Genomic DNA, 22,338 nt, shown 5'->3' with positions numbered 1-22,338 from the left:
GGAATAAAACAATCAGAAGGCTTTTGGGGATAATGAAGATTACTCTGAATTGTTAAACAAGATATAAGCTTTTAAACAAACTGCACGCTCACGGCATCCTCCACGTCCCTCTTTAGCTACACCTTATTCATGCCGTCAGAATTTCTTTTCAGCATTTGTCTTTTCATAGATTAAACTAGATCTCTAGGTAACCTTGTTGGAGAAACATCCCTTCCGTTTCATATGGCAAACATGAAGCTTCTGATGAATCATATGAACTGGAGGAATAACATGGTTTCGAGCGCAGAGAAGGAAAAAGTGTTTAAAATAGAGGAAGGGAACTTCAGGCTGGAGCTGCTGTATCGGGTGGTCGCTCTTCTTGTTCTCCTTTCCAATGTCTCCCGTTCTGGAGCATCACTTCACGGCGCTGTGCCCCAGGCCCGTGGCTGGAATAATGACAGGAAATCTATCTTCCTCTCCATACTCACCGTGTACAGCACGTACACATCTCACACGTTTTAATAAAGGCTCTTTAAAATGGCAAAGCCCGACATACCATTTATAAATCCAAGCCTCACCAGGGCCATGAGGAATAGAACCACTGCACAGCCTCCTGAGCAGCCACCGCCCTTCAAAAGCAACATCATTTGAAAGTGCTCCAGGCTTTGCTGGCAAACACCATCTGTTTATGGAGACAGGGTCTTGCTCTGTCACCCAGGCTGGAGTCCAGCGGCGTGATTATGGCTCACTTCAGCCTCTATCTCCTGGATGTAAGTGATCCTCCCACCTCAGACTCCAAGTAGCTGAGACCACCTCCGAGTAGCTGGAACCACCACAGCTGGCTAATTTTTGTATTTTTTGTAGAGAAGGAGTCTTGTTATGTTGCCCAACCTGGTCTTGAACTCCTGGGCTCCAGCGATCCTCCTGCCTCGGCCTCCCAAAGTGCTGGGATTACAGTCATGAGCTGTTGCACCCACCTACACCTTCTTTACACAGTCTCTGGTGCTTGCAGGTGCTGTGCTGTTTTCTGGGAAGGTTGGCTCCATCACAAGCCATCCACTTCCTCGCCCTGTGTCATCATGGACATGGCAGGGTGACTGGCGACTGTAAAGCGAGGTGAGAGGCTGACAGGTTCTGTGCCCAGGGACTTCCCTTCCGCGTCACCTCAGGGGCTGTGTGTGGGGGAGAGGGAAGAGTACATCCGCCTGTCCTCTCTGAAGCATCAGGTTAAAAATTCAAATGTAGGCCGTACGTGGTGGCTCATGCCTGTAATCCCAGCACTTTAGGAAGCCGAGGCAGGCAGATCACCTGAGATCAGGAGTTCAAGACCAGCGTGGCCAACATGGTGAAACCACATATCTACTAAAAATACAAAAATTAGCCAGGTGTGGTGGTGCACACCTGTAATCCCAGTACTTGGGAGGCTGAGGAAGGAGAATCACTTGAACCTGGGAGACGGAGGTTGCTGTGAGCTGAGATCATGCCATTGCACTCCAGCTTGGGCGACAAGAGCAAGACTCTGTCTCAAAAATAAATAAATAAATAAATAAATAAATAAATAAATAAATAAATAGAAATGTAAAGATCAGTTCCACGAAGTCCCTTCTGGGACAAACATGCTGTGGGCGCCTCCTTTCCTGTTGACGTGTTGGCACGTTCACTGCCTCAAGACACTGTTTTCTTGACCTAAGACCTGCCTGCATCCCTGACATCAGGTTTGACTTCTCCCATCCTGATCCCTCATGCCTGCGTTACGTTCTTCCTCATGCCCTGCACTGCGCCGGAACTATTCGGTTCTCATCCTCTCCCTCCGCGCTCGCCCTCCGCCCCGTCGGAACCATTCGGTCCCGGTCCTCTCCCTCCGCTCTTGGGTCCTTCCTTGAAGTGGGAGTTTCTCTCGTGCACGTTTGCACCTTGCAGGCTCCAGCCGGGTCCCCTGCACACGCCGATGCCCTGGGGATGCCGGTTGTAGTGACCTGGTCCCTGTGACTAAGGGGCCATGGCGGGGGGGGGCCTGTCCGTCCCTCCCTCTGCCTCTGATCTCCCTATGACCCCGCCACGCCGCTGTAGAAGTTGGCCCAGGAAGCTCCAGCAAATGGGGACTTTGCCCCCAAACAGAAGCCCTGGCTGGGCACTCAGCTCACCAAGCCTAGGTTTGCCATTCTGACCCCAGCACCTGAATCAAATTCCTTCCAAGTTTCAAAGAAGTAAAAACTTGGCCTGTGACAAATGTCTCTAACATGAAACATGTTCCCAGACTTCCAGGACACACAACAGAGCCGCGGTCCTCTTTCCCTGTATGAACAGTGTCTTTGTGTGAGAGCCTCTTTGTTCAGAAGGGGAAGAAAGAATGAATCATGCTACGGAACACTCAGGCAGGTGCCGCCCATTCTGGAAACACGTGTATTTCGGCGTATCATGTCCTGGCACGCTGCGGGGAATAGCAATGAACAGCGTGGAGCACAATCATGTGCATTGTTGATGTTTGTTAAAATAAAGATATTCAATTTATAATAAAAGGGATTAAAAGCTTAATTCATGACTATGTTAATATTTGTCTGCGAGTACACAGATAAATGGCAACGCACCTTATCACATTGAACACCTGCGCGCACAAGTTCCTCTGCTGAGATCGCCGTGGGATTGTGTGTTTCACAGAGCTTAAACTTTCATTTCCCAAAATAATGATATCATTCATTTACAGGTACAGATAGGCTCGCCTTGCTCTCACTCTATCCTGAAATGAGTATTGTGACTTCAGCTACAAAAATACGGGATTAATTACGGCAGTGATATGCCACAATCTGCCGGCGGCAACAACAGCTGGCTGAACGCACCACTGCCGCTGGTGTCTGTATGCACCCCTCCTAAAAGCCCACGGGACGGGGCGGCGCCCAGCTGCTCCCTCCTCCCGCAGAGTGGGTGCAGCGAACACAGCTTCATGGAGAATTGCTATCCACGGATGCTTGGACATCAAATCACGTTTCCAAATGTCCCAGGGAACTTGCTCTTAAAAGAGATTTATGATAAATTATTTGGATAAAGCATCCTGCTTAAAAAAAACTACAAATATTTATGAACAACTCTGACTTGACCATTCCTGGGCTAATTACCCTGGAAGATGCAAAGGTAGGTCAGGCTGTGATTCAGACAAAAACCAGATGGGAATAAAATGATCAGAGGTACAAGCTCCCGCAGGACAGATCCTATGTAGATGGCAGACCATAGGTAGCCTCGAGGCTCTTGGCTGCATTCACGTCCTACTGCTGCCATAACAAAGTGCTGCATACTGGGTTGGTTAGAACCACAGAAATGTGTCCTCTTGCAGTTCTGGAAGCCAGAAGCCTGAGATCAAGGTGCTGGCAGAGTCAGGGTCCCTCTGAGGGTACCAGGGAGGATCTATCCCCGCATCTCTAAGGCTTCTGGGGTTCCCTGGCTGGGCAGCACCACTGCAGTCCTCACACAGTCACTCCCCAGGGCCTCTTCTCTGTGTCCAGCCATATTGGACTAGGACCTACCCTATGTGAGAATGACCGCATCGTACCTTAATTACATCACAATGACCTTATTTCCAAATAAAGGCAATCTGAGGTACTGGGGGTTAAGGCTTCAACCTGTGAATTTGCGGGACACCATTCAGCCCAGAGCACTGACTGGTGCTAGTTGTATTTGTGTGTCTGGCTGTACCTTGTGATCACCTGGTTGATGTCATGTTCCTGAACTTTTGTGAGTGCAAGAGAAGAGAAGGTATGTGGACTGGCCCCATCGCCACTCTATGGAATAAGCCACACCGCACAGCTGGGAGGAGACACAGGTCTGTGGCGTGGATGAGGAGTTCCAGACATCTCAGCGTATCTGGGAGGGAATATGCCTTTGGGTGGTTAAGTCTGTGACATCTGCTGAATCAGAGTAGAACCTGTTGGCTGAGGAAGGCTTGACTTCTGCCATGTGGCAGGTGGTACTCCAGCTCAAATACAAACGCTCACAGCCGACGCCTGTGCTTTCCACGCACTGTGTTTTGTTCTGGGCCTAGTGGAAGTGAGTGAGCCTGAGAGGTGACAGTTTTGACCATACAACTCTGTAGGGAGGGAGGTGCCCTCATAACCTCACCTTGCACCAGGTGTGGTGTTCTTTATGGAGTTTAGTCCTCTTATGGAGAACTCCTGATCTCATTGCTGGATAAGGACACCAAGGCCTAAAGCAGTTTGAGTAATTTACTCCAAGCATCTTAGCCAAGTACCAGGTGCTGACCGTCAGTCTGGGGCCCTGAGACCTGCCGTCAGCCACAGTGCTATCAACTCTCCCCACGAAAACCACAATAAAAATTTCAGAAGGACGAGTTAACAATGGCAGAGAGGGGACAGGATGTCTGGGGTGGGTCTGGTGAGGGTGAAGCAAAAGGACGGTGGCAATAATGCAGGTGCAAAGTGATAAGCTTCGCAGGACACACGAAGAGGAAAGAACAGTGCTCGATAGAAGACATTAAATCAGAAACAGATTGGCTGTAAAGGACAGTCATCGGTGCATCCTAGTTTATTTACAGCTATCTTAATTTACACCATTTAGTATTTTCTGTAAAGAATCCATTGCATATGCATTTAAGATAATTTAGAGAAAACATCGTGCAACTTTGCATGTGGATAAATTCACAAACCTGAAAGAAAGTTGTCAGATCTTGTATTCTGCTACCTATTTTGGTTTAGCGTAGATCAGATAACCTAAGTACTGGAGAATGCAGACCAGAGAAGCTTTGAGCCTTGAAGGACAGTCACACCCCCGCCACAGTGAGCGAGCGTGGGGACAGACTGACCTGGGAAGACCCCGCCAGGCCTAGGAGCGCAGCCTGTGGTAGACACCCAGCACCAGCAGGTGCAGAGTGACCAAAGCTGACCTTCAGGATCAGGTCAGCTGAGAGCACAGCTCCAGTGAAGTGAAGCCCAGTGCCTGAGAAATGGGAGCAGCTGGAAACCAGCAGCGAGTGGGCTGCCTGGACCCTGAGTGAGGTCAGAAGGTCTTGTGCATTCAGCTGGACATGACAACTTTGGGCAGCACTGGACACCCAGATGTTGACTCTAGCCAATACCCTGCAGAAGCTGGCAGGTACACCTGTCCCTAAGTGCAGGGCAGGCACATCACTGTACCTCATGTATGGAGAATGTGACTGTCAGGAGGGGAGCTGGTTCCAGGGCAATTGGTGAGACTAAGCCTGAAACAGAGGAGGTAGCAAACACGGCTCAAAGCTTCTCCCAAAACATCTCACAGGACACATGGTCTGACAACTCTTTAGGTCTGTGAATTTATTAATGTGCCAAGTTGAATGATATTTTTAGTCACCTTTAAATGCATATGTAAAGGATTCCTTGTAGATAATATTAAATGTACAATTTGGATAGCTGTGAAGGGTTGAGAGCTGACGAATAAGCAATAGAGTAGATGGATGCATAGGTGACAAAATGGATGGATGGATAGATGACAGAGCAGGTGAATGGTGATGGAGGGATGGATAGGCAACGGAATGGTTGGGTAAGCAATGGAGCGAACGATGTGGAATGATAGATGATGGACTGGATGGATGGATAGGCGATGGAGGGATGGATATGCGATGGAGGGATGGATAGGTGACAGAGTGAATGGATAGGCAGTGGAGTGGATGGATGGACAGGTGACGGAGTGGATGAATGGATAGGTGACAGCAGAAGAATGGGCTATGAAGCAGATAGGTAGGTGATGGAGAGATGATCAGGCAGTGGAGTGGACGGATGAACAGTAATAGAGGGATAGATAGGCGATGGAGGGGACAGATAGGTAGTGGAGTGGATGAATAGACAGTGGAGTGAATGGATAGGCGGTGGAGTGGATGGACAGGCGGTGGAGTGGACGGACAGGCGGTGGAGTGGACAGATAACGGTTGGAGAGGACGGACAGGCGGTGGAGTGGACGGACAGGCGGTGGAGTGGACAGATAACTGTTGGAGAGGACAGATAGATGTTGGAGAGGACGGATAGATGTTGGAGAGGACGGACAGGTGGTGGAGTGGACGGACAGGTGGTGGAGTGGATGGGTAGGTGGTGGAAGCAAGTTCCAGGTGCAGTTCCAGGGAGGTGATGTTTGGGTGTGTGGCCTCTGAAAGGACAGTGAGGACAGCCAACTGAGAAAATCATATTTGTGCTCTGTGAGAGATTCAGGCTGAAAGGCGAGTGTTCACTCCTCATGTCTGACTACCCTTCCGAGGCCTTCAATTGACCTCTGTCCGTGTACTCAGCTCCTTTCCCTGTCTCTCTGCTCCGAAATGCATGGCATTTTGATAATGGCTTGTACATCTGCAGTTCCGAGGATGTGTACCCTTGGGCTGGCCCTCTCTTTTTCATCCTCCCTCCCCAGAGGCTGACGAAGAGCCCGCCCAGGATCAGCACCTGGCTGCTCTGCCCGTGCCACGTGGTTCAGCCTGGCAACTGCTGGGGCAGTTGGCAACACCATCGACCATCTCCTCTTTCCTTTCCTTTCTCTTTCCCGCTTGTTCTTTTATTTCTTCATTATTTTTCTATTTTTGCTTTTTTGCTAACTTATCAGTTCTCAGTTTTTCTTCATTTCCCACCCTTTCATTGTCTCCAACTCCAAACTTGCCCTGCTGATGGTTTGGGACTGCCTCACAACGGGAACAAGGGCCCACTGTTAAGAAGGATAAATCAATGTTCACAAGCATTGGTTATAGCTATCATTTAAGATTCAGTTTTAAGGACATAGACAATTGCAGCCGTGTGGTTGGGTAAAGATGTTATTGCAAATCAGTATTTACTCATACAAATCTTTTAATCTGGATTATTCCTGCAGAGCTGTAGTATCCAATATGCTAGCACCTTGTTGCATGTGGCTGTTAATTTAAATTAATTAAAATTTTAGTTCCTAATTCTTGTTAGCCACATTTTAAGTGCTGAAAATGCCACGTGGGGACTGGGAGCTGCCATATTGGATAGACGTGTATGGACATTGTCACCATCACAGAAGCTTTTAGTGGACAGTGCCGCTCTAGAGGGTGACCTGTGTGTGCCAGTGATCCAGGAACACTTCCAGATCATGGGTTCTCGTTAATTGATTGTGTCATGAAATGAAACCAACTGGCCTTCAGCTATAGTTCCTCTCTCTTTTCTCTATTTTGACTCTAGATAGAAAAAATCAATTTTTTATCTATTTTAGATAGAAAAACTTCAACTTAGATTTTTAAAGAGTCTATTTTGACTCTAGATACAAAAAGGTCAAAGTGGAACTTTGAACTGTTAAACAGGAATAAAGTTACAATTGACAAACTGCAGAATGTGTGAAGACAGCAAAAATAGCAAAATAGAGACAGCAAAAATAGTTTCAAGTTGTTGGTTCTGTTACCTCATTGCAGCAAGTTATATATTGTAATCGAAACTAAGTTTTAAATATAACTGAAAACAAGTAATCTTAATTTTAGAGTAAAATACGTGTTTAAAGATATTTTGGGACTCGTTCATTTTTGGAATCTTCAAATATTTATTAAAAATTTGTAATGCTACAGTGGCTACAGGCTCAGGAGCTAAAATAATGTGGGCTACCATTTGAGCCCTGTGACTTTTAAGCTGTGTGACCTCAAGGAGCCAACTTAGCCTCTCTGATCCTCAGTGTTTTCAATAAGGAGCCGATGAGTCATCCGTCAGATCAGGCTCCTGTGCGGATTAGATGGTTAACATGTGGGGATGGCTAAGCCCAGGACCAGTGCGCCCTAAGGCAGAAGCAAGGATTTGCTCTCAGAGTCGTTGGTTGCTGTGTGCTGGGAACTGGTGTCTGACACAAGGACACATTTTTAAACATCTGTGTTCAAGGTCAGATCATGGGGGCTACTGAGGCAGGCTCAGAATTGAGCGTGCCTCAAAGCAACTTTCTTTTTTTTTAAAATTTTTTTTATTATACTTTAAGTTCTAGGGTACATGTGCACAATGTACAGGTCGTTACATAGATGTACATGTGCCATGTTGGTGTGCTGCACCCATTAACTCCTCATTCACATTAGGTATTTCTCCTAGTGCTATCCCTCCCCCAGTCCCCCACCCCATGACAGGCCCCAGTGTGTGATGTTCCCCTTCCTGTGTCCAAGTGTTCTCATTTTTCAACTCCCACCTATGAGTGAGAACATGCGGTGTTTGGTTTTTTGTCCTTGTGATAGTTTGCTCAGAATGATGGTTTCCAGCCACATCCGTATCCCTGCAAAGGACATGAACTCATCCTTTTTCATGGCTGCATAGTATTCCATAGTGTATATGTGCCACATTTTCTTAATCCAGTATATCATTGATGGACATTTGGGTTGGTTCCAAGTTTCTGCTATTGTGAATAGCGCCACAATAAACATACGTGTGCATGTGTCTTTATAGTAGCATGATTTATAATCCTTTGGGTAATACCCAATAATAGGATTGCTGGGTCAAATGATATTTCTAGTTCTAGATTCTTGAGGATTCGCCACTGTCTTCCACAATGGTTGAACTAGTTTGCAGTCCCACCAACAGCGTAAAAGTGTTCCTATTTCTCCACATCCTCTCCAGCACCTGTTGTTTCCTGACTTTTTAATGATCACTATTCTAACTGGTGTGAGATGGTATCTCATTGTGGTTTTGATTTGCATTTCTCTGATGACCAGTGATGATGAGCGTTTTTTCATGCAACTTTCTTTTACTATTAGTGATGCATTCGAAGGCAAGCCAAAATTCACTAGCCTTTGAAACAAAGAATTTATATAAATAATTAGAGAAGTAAAAGCTCTTTAAGTTTCTGGTGAGAGTAGTTTTATTTGACTCCTAACGAGTGACCTGAGCCTACATTTGAAATCTGAGAGCCACTCCCTGGTCTCTGATTGGGTGTCCTGGACCACTCACATTGATGACACTCAACAGAGAGCACAGAATCCACTTTTTACCTTTATATTCAGTGAGGAAGGCTACAGCCGTAAAGCAGAGCCATCTCCTAGAAGGGGTTAAGATGGGTGAGGAGGAGCTAGACATAGGAGGAGCTTGGGGACAGGCTAGGGGCTGGTGGTCCTTCCCACCATGTGCACCCCCCTGCCCACCCACCTTGGAGTACAATGCTTGGTGCCACCATCTGAACCCTGTGTGCAACCTGGATGCCTCAGCTTGGTGCGGGAGGGGTGGCAGGACTGCCCCGCTTACCATCTCCTTCATCCTGCCACGGCTCTCACGTGCCCTACCCTCTAGATACTCTGAATGTTTGCAGGCCTCCATCAGGCTTGGCTCCCATGTACCTTGTGTTTCAACACTGTGCATTTGGGCCTGCTGTTCCTCTGGCCTAAGTCTCCCCTCCATCCCATCCACCCTCCAGACCAACCCCTCCCAACCTGCAAACTCGCTATCCCCAGCGAGAGTCTCCATCTCACCTTCCAACAACACTGAGCTCACCACGCACACTTAGGTCACTGTGTTGTGGCATCTGTCACCCTATCCTCTCCCCTGTGAATTCTCTGAGGATAGGGACTGTTGGGAGTCCCTCAGGCCACCCCAGGTTCTATGATTCTCCAGGAGGACTCAGAGAACCCAGGGTTCCATCACACTCACGACTGTGGCTTTTTACAGCGAAAGGATGCACGGCACACTCAGCAAAGAGGGAAGCTGCGTGGGGGAGACAGGCGCAGGCTTCCAGGTCCCCCTCCCAGTGTAGTCACATGGATGAGCTTCGTTTCCCCTGCAGTGAGTGTGACAGCACTGGAGTGGGTGTGACAGCACTTGAAGTGTTTCTCTGCAGTGAGTGACAGCACTGGAGTGGGTGTGACAGCGCTGGACTGTGATAGCACTGGAGTGGGTGTGACAGCACTGGAGTGGGTGTGACAGCGCTGTAGTGGGTGTGACAGCACTGGAGTGGGTGTGACAGCACGTGAAGTGTTTCCCTGCAGTGAGTGACAGCACTGGAGTGGGTGTGACAGCGCTGGACTGTGACAGCACTGGAGTGGGTGTGACAGCACTGGAGTGGGTGTGACAGCGCTGGAGTGGGTGTGACAGCACTGGACTGTGACAGCACTGGAGTGGGTGTGACAGCGCTGGAGTGGGTGTGACAGCACTGGACTGTGACAGCGCTGGAGTGGGTGTGACAGTGCTGGAGTGGGTGTGACAGCACTGGACTGTGACAGCGCTGGAGTGGGTGTGACAGTGCTGGAGTGGGTGTGACAGCACTGGACTGTGACAGCACTGGAGTGGGTGTGACAGCACTGGAGTGGGTGTGACAGCACTGGAGTGGGTGTGACAGCATTGGAGAAGTGACTGTGATGTGAAGTGTCTTCCACCAGGGGAGCTCCTTAGAGGCTGCGTGTCCAGGGTTTTTATTGGGGGCTTGTCACACAGGCACCCTTTGCTTGGCACACCCCAAGATTCCAGACTCCCAGAAGGAAAGCAGGTATTCCGCATCAACCACACTGTTTGCACAAAGAGCCCCTCTTAGCAGAGAATGGTGGAAACCCTTCCAAAACCCAGGTTCCCAGATGCCAGCCCAGGGCCACCCTTGCAGGCCTTCCTGTGGGTTTCAGCTCCAGGCCTACCGTATGACCTGCTTTCTGCACTGGCATCACACAGGTTTATTTTAGTAGCACTCAGGTGGAGCTGAGTGCATGTCACAGGACCATAACTATTGACTAAACAAGCGGGAGATGAAGTGTCATAGAAACCCAGGTCAGGGTCACCCTCTGGCCTGCCTGTGGGGAACAGTGGTGATGAACCTTTAGGAAGCAGGAGCTGGGCTGTGGTGGCATCGTGTGGAGGACGATGGCAGTGAGAGGCCATCGCTAAGGTGGAAGAAACAGGGCTTGCACAGGGATGTAGGGCAGGAGAGGGCATGGAACTCCATGGTGGGGGAGAATCTGTGGATGAGTGCCATGGATGTGGCTGTGGTCGGGTGGACACCGGTTGAGAAAGGGGTTCTGGGGAACGCTTCAGGACCATGCAGACGGTCTTCCCCTTTTCGTATGAAGATGCTTTGGTGGAACATGTCACCATCCCAGAAGTCACTCGGCGAGCATGAGAGGATGTTCTCCAGTTCTCACGCTGCAGGAGAGTGTGCTGGCAGGGCCACCATGTCCACTTCCCCGTCTCCCTGGGTCACAGAACCCCAAATTCAAGCTGAACTATCCACAGTAAAGGTTGCATTTCCCAGCCTCCACAGCAGTGGCTGTTGACCATGTGCCTACTTTCTAGCTCATAAGATCAAACCTGAACAGCTCTGGAAAGGCGTGAAATGTGCTCTTCTTCATGCCTCAGCCGTGCCTACCAGCCATCGGGAGCACCAGCGTGACAGATGCCATTACAGGTCGTGAGGCATCCCTTGAGGGAGCAGCCTGGTCTCTGATGCCCCGGGACCTCCCTGGCCCTCCTGCTGTGCGCTCCTTCCTGGGAGGAGAAATAAGCTCTTGTTGAGTTGAAGTCACTTGTCCCTGAGGGTTTTGCTGCTGTTACTTCCAGCTAAACCTACTTCCAGCTAGTATTTAGAACCAGAGCTGTTCCCATCACACCAAACTGGAAGAAATATGTCTGTGAAGGGAAAGCGTGACTCACACCGATGGGAGGGAGCCCCCAGGCTCCCTGTGGAAGCAAGAAATGGGAAGAGAATTCAATTCTTAGTAGCTACAGGCCAAGCTCACCTTCACTCCTCCCTAAAGCGAAAATTTTATATATGCGTGTGTGTGTGTATCTGTTTGTGTCTGCACACATATATAAACAGGTCAGTTCCTGTCCAAATAAAAAGGGAAAATATATGGATTGAGAGGGGATTATTTAAGAGCCCGTTCTCTGCAGAATGTTGTTTATAGCGCAGTTCTGACCTATCTTAGACTGGACATTTTAAAAGATAACTGTGTTTGTGGGAAGATAGGCTTCTGCCCCCTCCTTTTCATTTAAAAAGAATGACTTTTTTTTCTCTTTAAACACTGGAACTGTTGTCATGCTAATCAGGCAGGGAACATTTCCAATTCAATTTTACCTGGGCCTGGTCAGCTGAGTTCCCCTTTGTTGGCCGTCTCTGGGGACCTCCCTTGTCTTTTAAACTGTAATTTACTTGGAGCTGCTGTCAATTTCCTCTGCTCATTGCATTTGTGGCGATGTCACAGATATGCAATCTGTGGATGCTCCCGGAACCGAAGGAGAATGGCCGCATGAACCCAGAAGGAAGGCGGAGCAGGCTGGCCCTCCGCCGGCCCCCAGAATAAACCGCCCCGGCCACATGCTCCACTGCCTGTCCAGAATTCCCGGCCTCAGGCTTGGTTTGCATTGAATCTGGGAATAGAAGCTTTTGCTTCACAGAGTCTGTCAAGGCGCCCCCGGGTCCTTATCAATTAGTAATTTCCAGGAGGTGGACTGGCCCTGGCACTGGCCCCACTCCCATGTTCACTCTCACCCAGCCCGGGAGGAAAGAGATTCAGCCATTTTAAGGGTTTTATGATTAATTTTGATTGCAGTCACCAGCGAATGTGGATGTAGGCTGACGGAGCAGGTGTCCGTGATGCCCCCATGGCGGGAAGTTGGGCCTCGTGCAGTTGTCTGGTGACATGAGGCCACTGGGAACAGTTCCTGGCACAGGAGCTAGTGATGCTGCCGTCACCCCCAACGCCGTCCTCTGAGTGGCCCCCGACGTGACCCTGTGAGAGGTGTCAGCTGTGTGCCCCTGAGGCCCTGCACCCTCCACATTCTGGGCTGGCTCTCCAGATTCCTCCAGGCACCAGGGTGGCTTCCTGCAGGGAGGGTGGCGCGTTTCCTTTCCTGTCACCGACAACCTTGAGCTCCCGCCCTCCTCTCCCTCCTGTTTTCCTCCTCATTCTTTCTTCCATACGTGCTCTCCATTCTTTTTCCTTTCTCTCCTGCTGTTGCTCTCCAGTCCCTCCTAGAATTATTGTTGACAAAAGCCTGGTCCCCGTTAGTGTTTAATGGTGAGAAGGGGTCCGTGCACTTACAAGCAGCAGCTCCAAACTTCATATACCCTGAAAATATCCTGACACTCGGCCCTGTTCGCAGGGGCAGGCGTGTTGGCTTCAAATGTTTCTAATGTGCTCCTGAAGATGCTCCTGTTACATTCTTCCCGGAGTCAAATAACAGAGTTGTCAATTTACCCATTCACTTCTGCCAGATGCCTGCAAATGGATGGGATCAATACTCCACATTAACCGTGCACCTGGGGGCTCACCCCATCAAAGAGGCTGTAATGGGTCAGCAGCAGGCTGAGCACAGCATGGACCTGGACCCATCCCAGGTCCCAGTTGACCCGCTTCCCTTGGCAGGAGGGCCCGGACGCTCACATCCTGTCACAACCAGTGCTGATGGGTTTTCTCCCCATCAGCTTTTGAGTGCTTTTGGCATGGGATGGGATGATGAAGCCCCTAAGGTCAGGTATTTCATTCCTTCTTGTCCCTGGTGGCAAAGGACATGCAGGCTGGGTGAGGTTGATACTGTTTTCTTGGTCTGAGGACACCCTCTTAATAAGTACACCTGTGGATTTTTGCCTAAGGATGCATTTTCTAAATGCTTACCTGCCCAGCTCAGTTGACACTCAGACAGCCCAGGTGGGAGAGCTGGTGACTTTGTCATTCATGTGCTCATGGCTGCCTGTGGCTGAGGTTCCCTTCCTCCAATCTGGAGCTCTGAAGCTGAAGCATCTCTGCCTGGCAGTTTCCTATCTGGGCATCGTGTAGGAGGCACTTCCTAGAACAGGGTGGGCAGAAGGGCTTGGAAACAGGAGTGGCTTGGTCAACCGTGGACTAGAAAAAGCTGCATTTCCTGCGGTGTGGCCTGATATTGTGTAGGGGCTATGGGATGGTGGAGAGGGCTGAGTCTGCGAGCAGAAGGCGGGGGGCCTCCAGCTTTGCTCTCCACAGCTGTGTGAGCCTGTAGGGGGACTACCTTCTCTGGACCTCCGTTCTTTACGTGGAAAATGAATGTTGTGATATCAAATGAAGTAATGAATGTGAAGGTGTGGGCACAGCTCCAAAGGCAATCCAGGGCTGGCCCTTCTTATGCTTGGCACACACAGGGCCCCGATACCACACCGCATATTTAGTGTGTAGCATGTTAACTGGACATAAGTATTACTTATTTTGCAAGGAAAATGTGCCCATGGCTTGGTCAAAATTCAGGCCGTGAGGCCTCCATCCAAGTTAGAAGACAGCCAGACACTCAGGGCTCCATCCAAGTCCCTCCTAATAACACAGTGAAATAGATGGTAGGGAATTATGTTTATTTAATCGGTGTGTTGGTGGGGAGCAGTGCCACGTCGTGACAGCGGCTTTTGAATCATCTATCTTCGCCGAGGACACCACACATTTGTTGCCAATCAGCAAGGTGTGGCCTATGAGCATCTTTCAAAATATTCGAAACATTTCAAACCAGCCAGAAAGGTGAGAAAATGGTCCCTTTGGGAATCCATTCCTAGCACAAATGCTTTCCTTCCATGCACACTCAGATGGACACCCCCAGAACAGATCCAGGCTCGGTATCAGCCTCCGCTGGTCCCTTCTTGCTGCCCACATTAACAGAGCCTGTCTGCGTCCCTGGCACAGACTTGGCCACCCAGCAGGGGCAGTGTCCCATGACTCTGTACATCCATCGGGGACATGGCATGGTGTGCAGCCAGTGACAGAAAGGACAAGCTTAGAGGTCAGAAGCAGTGCCGAGGTCACAGCACGACTACAGGGATGTGAGGGAGAAGGGGCAGGTGCGGCCGGCCTTGGGAGGGCTCAGGGGAGGCAGGCTGGGTCTGTTCCTGGCGGGTGTGGAATGCACTTCCTAGTGGAGAGACAACCTCCCGGGGGTGGGGAGTGAACGTGGTGTGTCCAGAAACACAAGTAAGTTCTGTGATGGGGAAGAAACAGAGAACTGTGTGAGTGATGGGCAGGGCCAGTGGGGTGGAGGGTGACTCTGTGGCAAAGTGGAGTGGGTGGGAGGAAGCCCAGCCGGGGTCGGCTGGAAGAGCCAGGAGGACCTGTGGTCGACTTTCAGGCATCTGAATCCTATTTCCAGGAAATTGCTCCAGTGATGGTGGCACATGGGGAGGGGCTCAGGGGAAGTGTCCAGAGCCAAGAACACAGGCCTGGAAGCCATTGCAGCGACTGACGAAGACGCAGGAGCAGGGCTTCACGTGGCTAGATGCAGTGGGTAAAGACAAGGGCCTGGGGGAGAGGGAGGAAGAGGAGGGGGAGAGAGAGAAAGGAAGAGAGAGGATATCAGAAGCGGCCAGGAGGCCCTTGCCTCCCTCATGTCTCCCACGTCTTGCGCTTCCGTGGCCCCAGTCAGCAGGTGGGGTGCTGCTGATCCTCTTTAGGTGGGACGCATTTGAAAGTCACCTGGAGGAAGCCTGGGAGGATCAGGAAAGGACCCTTCCCTGTGTGGGAAACACCTTAGAAGTGCGAATTGAGGATGAGGACACTGGCATAAGAAATTATGGATGTCATGGCCCCCAGAAACGCATTCTGCTTACACAAAGTACAGGGGGGCTTGAATTAATGATAACCTGATGCATCCATTGGTCAACAGGCAAATGCAAAAAGAGGAAGTTCATTTGGCAGAAACCACGCCTGGAACGTTCTAGATTTGTGGCAGTGTGATTAATACGTTTGGGGATAGCCTTAACTATTCATGGCAGGCCAGGTGTGGTGGCTCACGCCTGTAATCCCCACACTTTGGAAGGCTGAGGCAGGGGGATCACCTGAGGTCAGGAGTTTGAGACCAGCCTGGGTAACATGGTGAAACCCCGTCCCTATTAAAAATACAGAAATTAGCCAGGTGAGGAGGCACACACCTGTAATCTCAGCTACTCAAGAGGCTGAGGCAGGAGAACCACTTGAACCCCAGAGGCAGAGGTTGCAGTGAGCCGAGATCGCACCACTGCACTCCAGCCTGGGTGATAGAGTGAGACCATCTCAAAAAAATAAAAGTAAAAAAGAGTTCATGGCCAGTGAAAATAGAGTCATCTTTTAATAGGGCATTATTATCTTAACACCTTTAGCATTAAGTTAATGACTTATAAGTTATCAGGCTGTGGCATTCAGGCCAATGTCTTTCTATAAAGGGCTCCTCCTGGATTTCCATGTTTAACTCCTTGCTGATAGTTTAAAAGAAACTCTAGACTTTTCAGTGCAATACATCTAGATGTACCAGTGCAGATGAGTGCATGTCTCATCGGAAAGTCACAATCCCTGCGTACAGCAGGTACTGAGATGCTTAGATGTACCAGTGCAGGTGAGTGCACGTCTCATCGGAAAGTCACAATCCCTGCATACAGCAGGTGCTGAGATGCTGGGGAAAGACATGCTCCCGTCCTGCCCATAAGACCGTGCGGCAACACCTGCCTCACATGGAAACCTTTCTTTTTGCTCTAAAATTGCCAACAGCATTAAGTGACATCATCTCAGCCACACGCGTTTTGGGAAAGAAATCTGGAAACCATGAAAGCAAATGGACTATCGTATTTACAGGTTGTTTATCCTGGTATCACAGACAGGCTTTCCCTTTTGTCACCATAAAAATGACACTCATCATGGGGAGACAAACAAAGATTCCTCATTAGTCTGAGCTTTCATCTTCCTCCTTGGGAAAAGCCCTATCTCTTTTATTACAGACACTCTCGGAGACATCTGCAAAGGCTCTTTTAATTTGAACATGGTTCAAATGTTGATCATTTCAATGAACTACTATTAGTGTACTATTTGAAAACAATGACTGTTCTATTATTTTGAATATATTTGATAACTGAATTATTTTTAAAGTTACATCTATGTTGGATGCTTGCAGAGATCAGATAATATATAATGGTAATGAAAAATAACGCAACAGGTTGAGTAAACCAGCATTCACTGTGGGGCTGACTGACTTTATCATTTATATACTCACTTTGACAGTCCACTAGGGAGAATTAATTTCTGGCCTCAACACTGTCTCCAGAGCAAAATCATGTTGTGCTGGGGTCACATAAATTTAAACTAGAGTTGAATGTAATTTAAAAGTCAGTGGTCTCAATCATTAACGGTGGCTTCCCGAATCATTCCTATAACCACACATCGTCTATTCAGATTTCTTCTTTTGTCTCACTAACCATGACAAATGTTGACTGGGACCTCTGTGGCCTCAGACACCCCATTTGCTCTGCCAGGGCTGTGACCACTGGCTACAGAGCCAAGTCCTGCAGGTACAGAGACGCCTGTGCCCCCGCGGCTGCCACGTCTTCACTGGAAGACGCTGCACCTGTCTCCCAGGAAAAACTTGCAATAAAGACTGACTCTTCTATTTCAATAATATAATTAGTAGTAATCCATTTAATAACCATGGATTAATTAAATTTTCTTCTCATTCCAAGAAAGTTCTGAAGAAGCTAGGTCATCACTCCAGGGGACGACTTCCTTCTCTTTGCCGTGATAGTTAGGCAGAACGTTTGAAATCGGTCCTGTTTATGCCTCTCATTTTCTCATCCACGGCTCAGAAAGGAACCCAGGACCTGAGAGAGAAGGTGTGTGCTCACACGCGCTTTGCATCAGCTCTCCTCCTCCAGATGCTTCTCCTCTCCACCAGTGCTGCAGCCTAGGAGGAAAGGCCTGGCAGCCAAACTCCATCGGCATTCTCCTTCAAGCGCGGGTCTTATGCATTGGGCGTCTCTAGAGCGGGAGAACCAGACACAGCCTTGTAATCGCTGACTTAAGCTCAGGAATCACTTTGGCTACCTCCTCCCTAGTGTGTGTACCTTCCCAGGCAAGTGAAAAACCCAAGGCAGTGGGCTCCATGGCCTTGGTCAAGGTCACTCAGTAAGTCCCCTTGGACCTTCGGATGCCCTGACTCCCTGCCGCACACTGAGACAGCCCTTCACAGCCCGTCCCATGCGCCCACAGGGGAGGTGACGGAGACAATGAAGAGCCAAAGAAGGCCGGACCCCATACTTGGCTGTTGCATCGCGATGCCTCCATCAACGTGTGATGATGCACAGCGGCGACACAGCCTCACAACGGAAATGTCACAGTGCCCCCAGGGGAGGTGATGGAGACAACAGAGAGCTGAAGAAGGCTGGACCCGATACTCGGCTGTTGCATTGCGATGCCCCCATCAACACCTGATGACGCTCAGCGGCGACACAGCCTCACAAAGGAAATGTCACAATGGAGGGGAGGTTGTCAGGGGGCTGGGGCTCCCTGGGAATCCGTTCAGAGAGGGGTGTGGTAATTTTGTGGGCCTTTTTAAATCTTGTTTTGGAAAGCTACCTTCATGGGGATTTATTTCCCCAGCTAAAACATTAGGTCCCTGGAGTCAACATTTCATTTGTAGGGTTGCTAATTTTACAACCTTCTTTGGATTCTGTTGAAGTATCACCTGTTGGCCCTGGCACATGGCTTTGTGTGGGAGTTCAGCTGGTAGCATTCCTTCTTTTCTACACAAGGAAAAGCAAGAATGACCTTTATCATGACTATAGGTTTCACTATTCCTCGTCTAAGCAGAGGCGGATGTGACATTCCAGATGGGTGCTAATTTGAACATCAGGAACATGGGTTTCACAGAGAAGAATTCCTGGCGACATCTGAGGAGCTCTCAAATTCCTCTGCCATTTTCAAAAATTCCCTCAAAGGACTGTCACAGTAGCTTGTGTGTCACCAAAACAAACTAATTCCTTTAGACTGAGGTTCATAACTGTGTGATTTGGTCAAAAAGGCTAATAACAGATCCTTTAAAGAGGGCAGCAGTGCCTGATGATAAAGACCTTTGTTAGGGTGACTGGTCCGAGGCTGCAGGTGTCATTGAGGTGTCTCTGATAACTTTTAGATGAAGCTATGACTCTGGGCCACACCATGTGGATTGTTGGTGACTTGTCACATTGATACACTGTATTTATATTATTTATAGTCTTTACTTCTACCTACCATTTATGCCAGGTCATGTTACAGCCAATGATTGAGGTTTTTCTTTATACAACTTTTTGTTTTCCCTGGAGTTAATAATTGTTTTATTCAATTTGCTTAAGTTCCTGCATATTTTTTACGAATTCATCCTTCAATTATTGGAATTTAAATACAAAATATTAGATCAACTTGCCCTCTCATCCCTTCTCGGTGATGCCGCTGTGTCCTCCTGGACTGATGCTGTCCCTTCTGGACCAGCCCTGTCACTGTGGATGCCCCTTCCCGGAGCTTCCTGGGATGGCTGAGCCACTGGATGCCCTCGACCTCATTTCCTTTGATCTACCTTTGTTCGGGCGATGGGACTGAGGCCGTAGTTGTCACTGGAAGTGTGTCTGGTAACTTTTAGATAAAACCAAGTGGACCCCGTCTCGCCCACTCATAGTTTTGCCTGCCTTTTGGTGAATTAGAGACTTCACTAACTTTCTGAAGAAGGCATGTGTGGAAAATGGCAATTTAAATCATGGTCTTACTTCCTACTTTCATGCTGAATTGGGGGTTTGGCTGGGGATAGTTAAATCAGGAATAGTTGCCCTCAGGTTTTGAAGGTGTGCTCCTCGTTGTTGAGGCTCCAGGGTGGGGCTACGTCATGCCATTGTGACTCCTGGCCCTTTGCGATGGACTGACTCTTCCTCTCCCCACTTTCCTTGGAAGCTTTTGAAAAGGGTTTTCTTTTGCTCTCAGTACCTAGAAGCTGTAAAACTCTGGTCTTTCGTATTTCTATTATTTATATGTAGGTGAACCTTTGCAGCTAGGCACTCACATTCTTCAGTCTGGAAAGTTTTCCTGAATTCTTTTATAAATTCCTCATCGACAGTTTCTTTATTCCTTCTCTCTGAAACTTGTACTAATCAAATAGTATCTCTCTTGTATAGATCATTTAATTTTTAAAATTTTGTCTCTGTTTTGTATCTTGTTGACTTTTGCTCTAATTTCTGTATAACAGGATAGTATTTTTTCTATTAAAATTTTAATTTCAGTCATATATTTTTAATTTCAGTTATTTATTTCTAAGAACTCTTTTTCCTTTTTTTAAATTATACTTTAAGTTCTAGGGTACATGTGCACAATGTGCAGGTTTGTTACATATGTATACATGTGCCATGTTGTTGTGCTGCACCCGTTAACTCGTCATTTACATTAGGTATATCTCCTAATGCTATCCCTCCCCACTCCCCCTACCCCACGACAGGCCCCAGTGTGTGATGTTCCCCATCCTGTGTCCAAGTGTTCTCATTGTTCAGTTCCCACCTATGAGTAAGAACATGCAGTGTTTGGTTTTCTGTCCTTGTGATAGTTTGCTGAGAATGATGGTTTCCAGCTTCATCCATGTCCCTACAAAGGACATGAACTCATCCTTTTTTATGGCTGCATAGTATTCCATGGTGTATATGTGCCACATTTTCTTAATCCTATATATCATTGATGGACATTTGGGTTGGTTCCAAGTCTTTGCTATTGTGAATAGTGCCACAGTAAACATACATGTGCATGTGTCTTTATAGCAGCATGATTTATAATCCTTTGGATATATGCCCAGTAATGGGATGGCTGGGTCAAATGGTATTTCTAGTTCTAGATCCTTGAGGGATCTCCACACTGTCTTCCACAATGGTTGAACTAGTTTACAGTCCCACCAACAGTGTAAAAGTGTACCTATTTCTCCACATCCTCTCCAGCACCTGTTGTTTCCTGACTTTTTAGTGATTGCCATTCTAACTGGTGTGAGATGGTATCTCATTGTGGTTTTGATTTGCATTTCTCTGATGGCCAGTGATGATGAGCATTTTTTCATGTGTCTGTTGGCAGCATAAATGTCTTCTTTTGAGAAGTGTCTGTTCATATCCTTCACCCACTTTTTGATAGGGTTGTTTGATTTTTTCTTGTAAATTTAAGTTCTTTGTAGATTCTGGATATTAGCCCTTTGTCAGATGGGTAGATTACAAATTTTTTCTCTCATTCTGTAGGTTGCCTGTTCACTCTGATGGTAGTTTCTTTTGCTATGCAGAAGCTCTTTAGTTTAATTAGATCCCATTTGTCAGATTTGACTTTTGTTGCCATTGCTTTTGGTGTTTTAGACATGAAGTCCTTGCCCATTTTTTTTTTTTAATGTGACTTTTGGGTATTCTTGTTACTAAGGTAGAGCATCTTCTCTTTTCTCTCTGACAATGTTTCATTATTTTAAAATTTACTTAAATTTTTTCTGATCTCTGCCTAGGTTTCTTTCTGCTGTTTATTCATTTTTTTGTTTGTTTGTTTTGGCCTCTTTTTTACTGCAATATTTCCTCAAATTCCTGGTGCCTTTTGACTGCCAGCCATGTTTAAGGGTGAGAGGCACTGAATAGCAGTGCTAGGGTGGCTCTAAAAGCTCCTGAGAACTGACTGTTGGATTTCCAGGACTTTTATGAGCCCCTTGTTGTACACAGTTATTATTAAAATTTTCTAAATGCACACTTAACTGATATGAAAAACAAAGGCAACACATTCTTAAAACTTATAGCCAGTGTTGTGTGCTACACTTTACTGCTGTTTGTGCTCCTGGGGTGATTAGATGTGTTATGTGGCACCTCTGCTGCATGCATAATGGCGTGCTCTTGCACCCCTCCCCTCCCCTCCCCTCCCCTTCCCTCTCCTTTCCTCTCCTTGGCATTTAAGAATGTCACAATGCTCTCTTGAAATCAGCCACTCTGGGAGTATTTGCGCCCTGGAAATTGTCACACACTGTCTCATAGGGCTCTCCTGACCCACTGTTCCCCATTGCAGAAACGTTTACTAGAATGCGGCTTCGGTAACCCTCTTCTTTCAATGAGAACTGGCTCTCACTTATCAATAAGAATCATTTCGAGTTGTTTTCCGAATGTAGAAATGGATTTGCATGGATCAATTGCGTGACCTCAGCCTCAGCCGGTGTTCCAGAACCAAAAAGAGACACTCCCTCTTCATCAAACTTTCTCACACAGAAGGCAACAATTCTCTCCCTCATTGAAACTCACTTTCCTCCCGTGTTAGGTCTAAACAAAGGCCAAACTGTGGGCTAATGGTCCTTCTGCATTTCACAAAATGATTGTATAAAATATTCATGTTACAATTTTGAAATGACTACTTACCAAAGAAGAAGGCTATTTCAATTGAGCTTTGACTTCTCAGGGGAAATGTTGGGTTTTAGTTCTTTGGTATGCACAAGAAACTATAGTTTCTGTAGAATGTCTGTCAATTTCTTCTATTCTTTTATTTGGAAATATTTATAATAGTAGTTAACAGCATAACCTGTAAAAAAAAGTGTTTAATATTTGTTATACAAGGAACTATAGCTATACATATCCACTGCAAGATGACATTTTAAAGCATTCAGATGGAATCTATAGTTAAGACACAAGACATTTTTTGATTATATTTTGATTTTCTTAAAAAGTTAAAAATTAAAT

At 47.6% G+C, this 22,338-nt stretch overlaps 1 long non-coding RNA gene across 1 annotated transcript in view; it reads left to right on the top strand.

Annotated features, from left to right (window-relative positions):
* Positions 1–3,599: 3,599 nt before the first annotated feature.
* The window catches only part of LOC134732595 (uncharacterized), a 73,940-nt gene continuing 55,201 nt past the window's right edge, over positions 3,600–22,338 (top strand). The window contains exon 1 of the long non-coding RNA XR_010115897.1: positions 3,600–3,726. This is a non-coding gene — a long non-coding RNA (uncharacterized lncRNA). The remainder of the gene's footprint in view (positions 3,727–22,338) is intronic.

Source organism: Symphalangus syndactylus, chromosome 15, assembly GCF_028878055.3.
Source record: "Symphalangus syndactylus isolate Jambi chromosome 15, NHGRI_mSymSyn1-v2.1_pri, whole genome shotgun sequence".
Taxonomy (NCBI): Eukaryota; Metazoa; Chordata; class Mammalia; order Primates; family Hylobatidae; genus Symphalangus; species Symphalangus syndactylus.
Note: the sequence above shows the minus strand (reverse complement) of the source record. Positions and strands in the feature narration are given on the sequence as shown.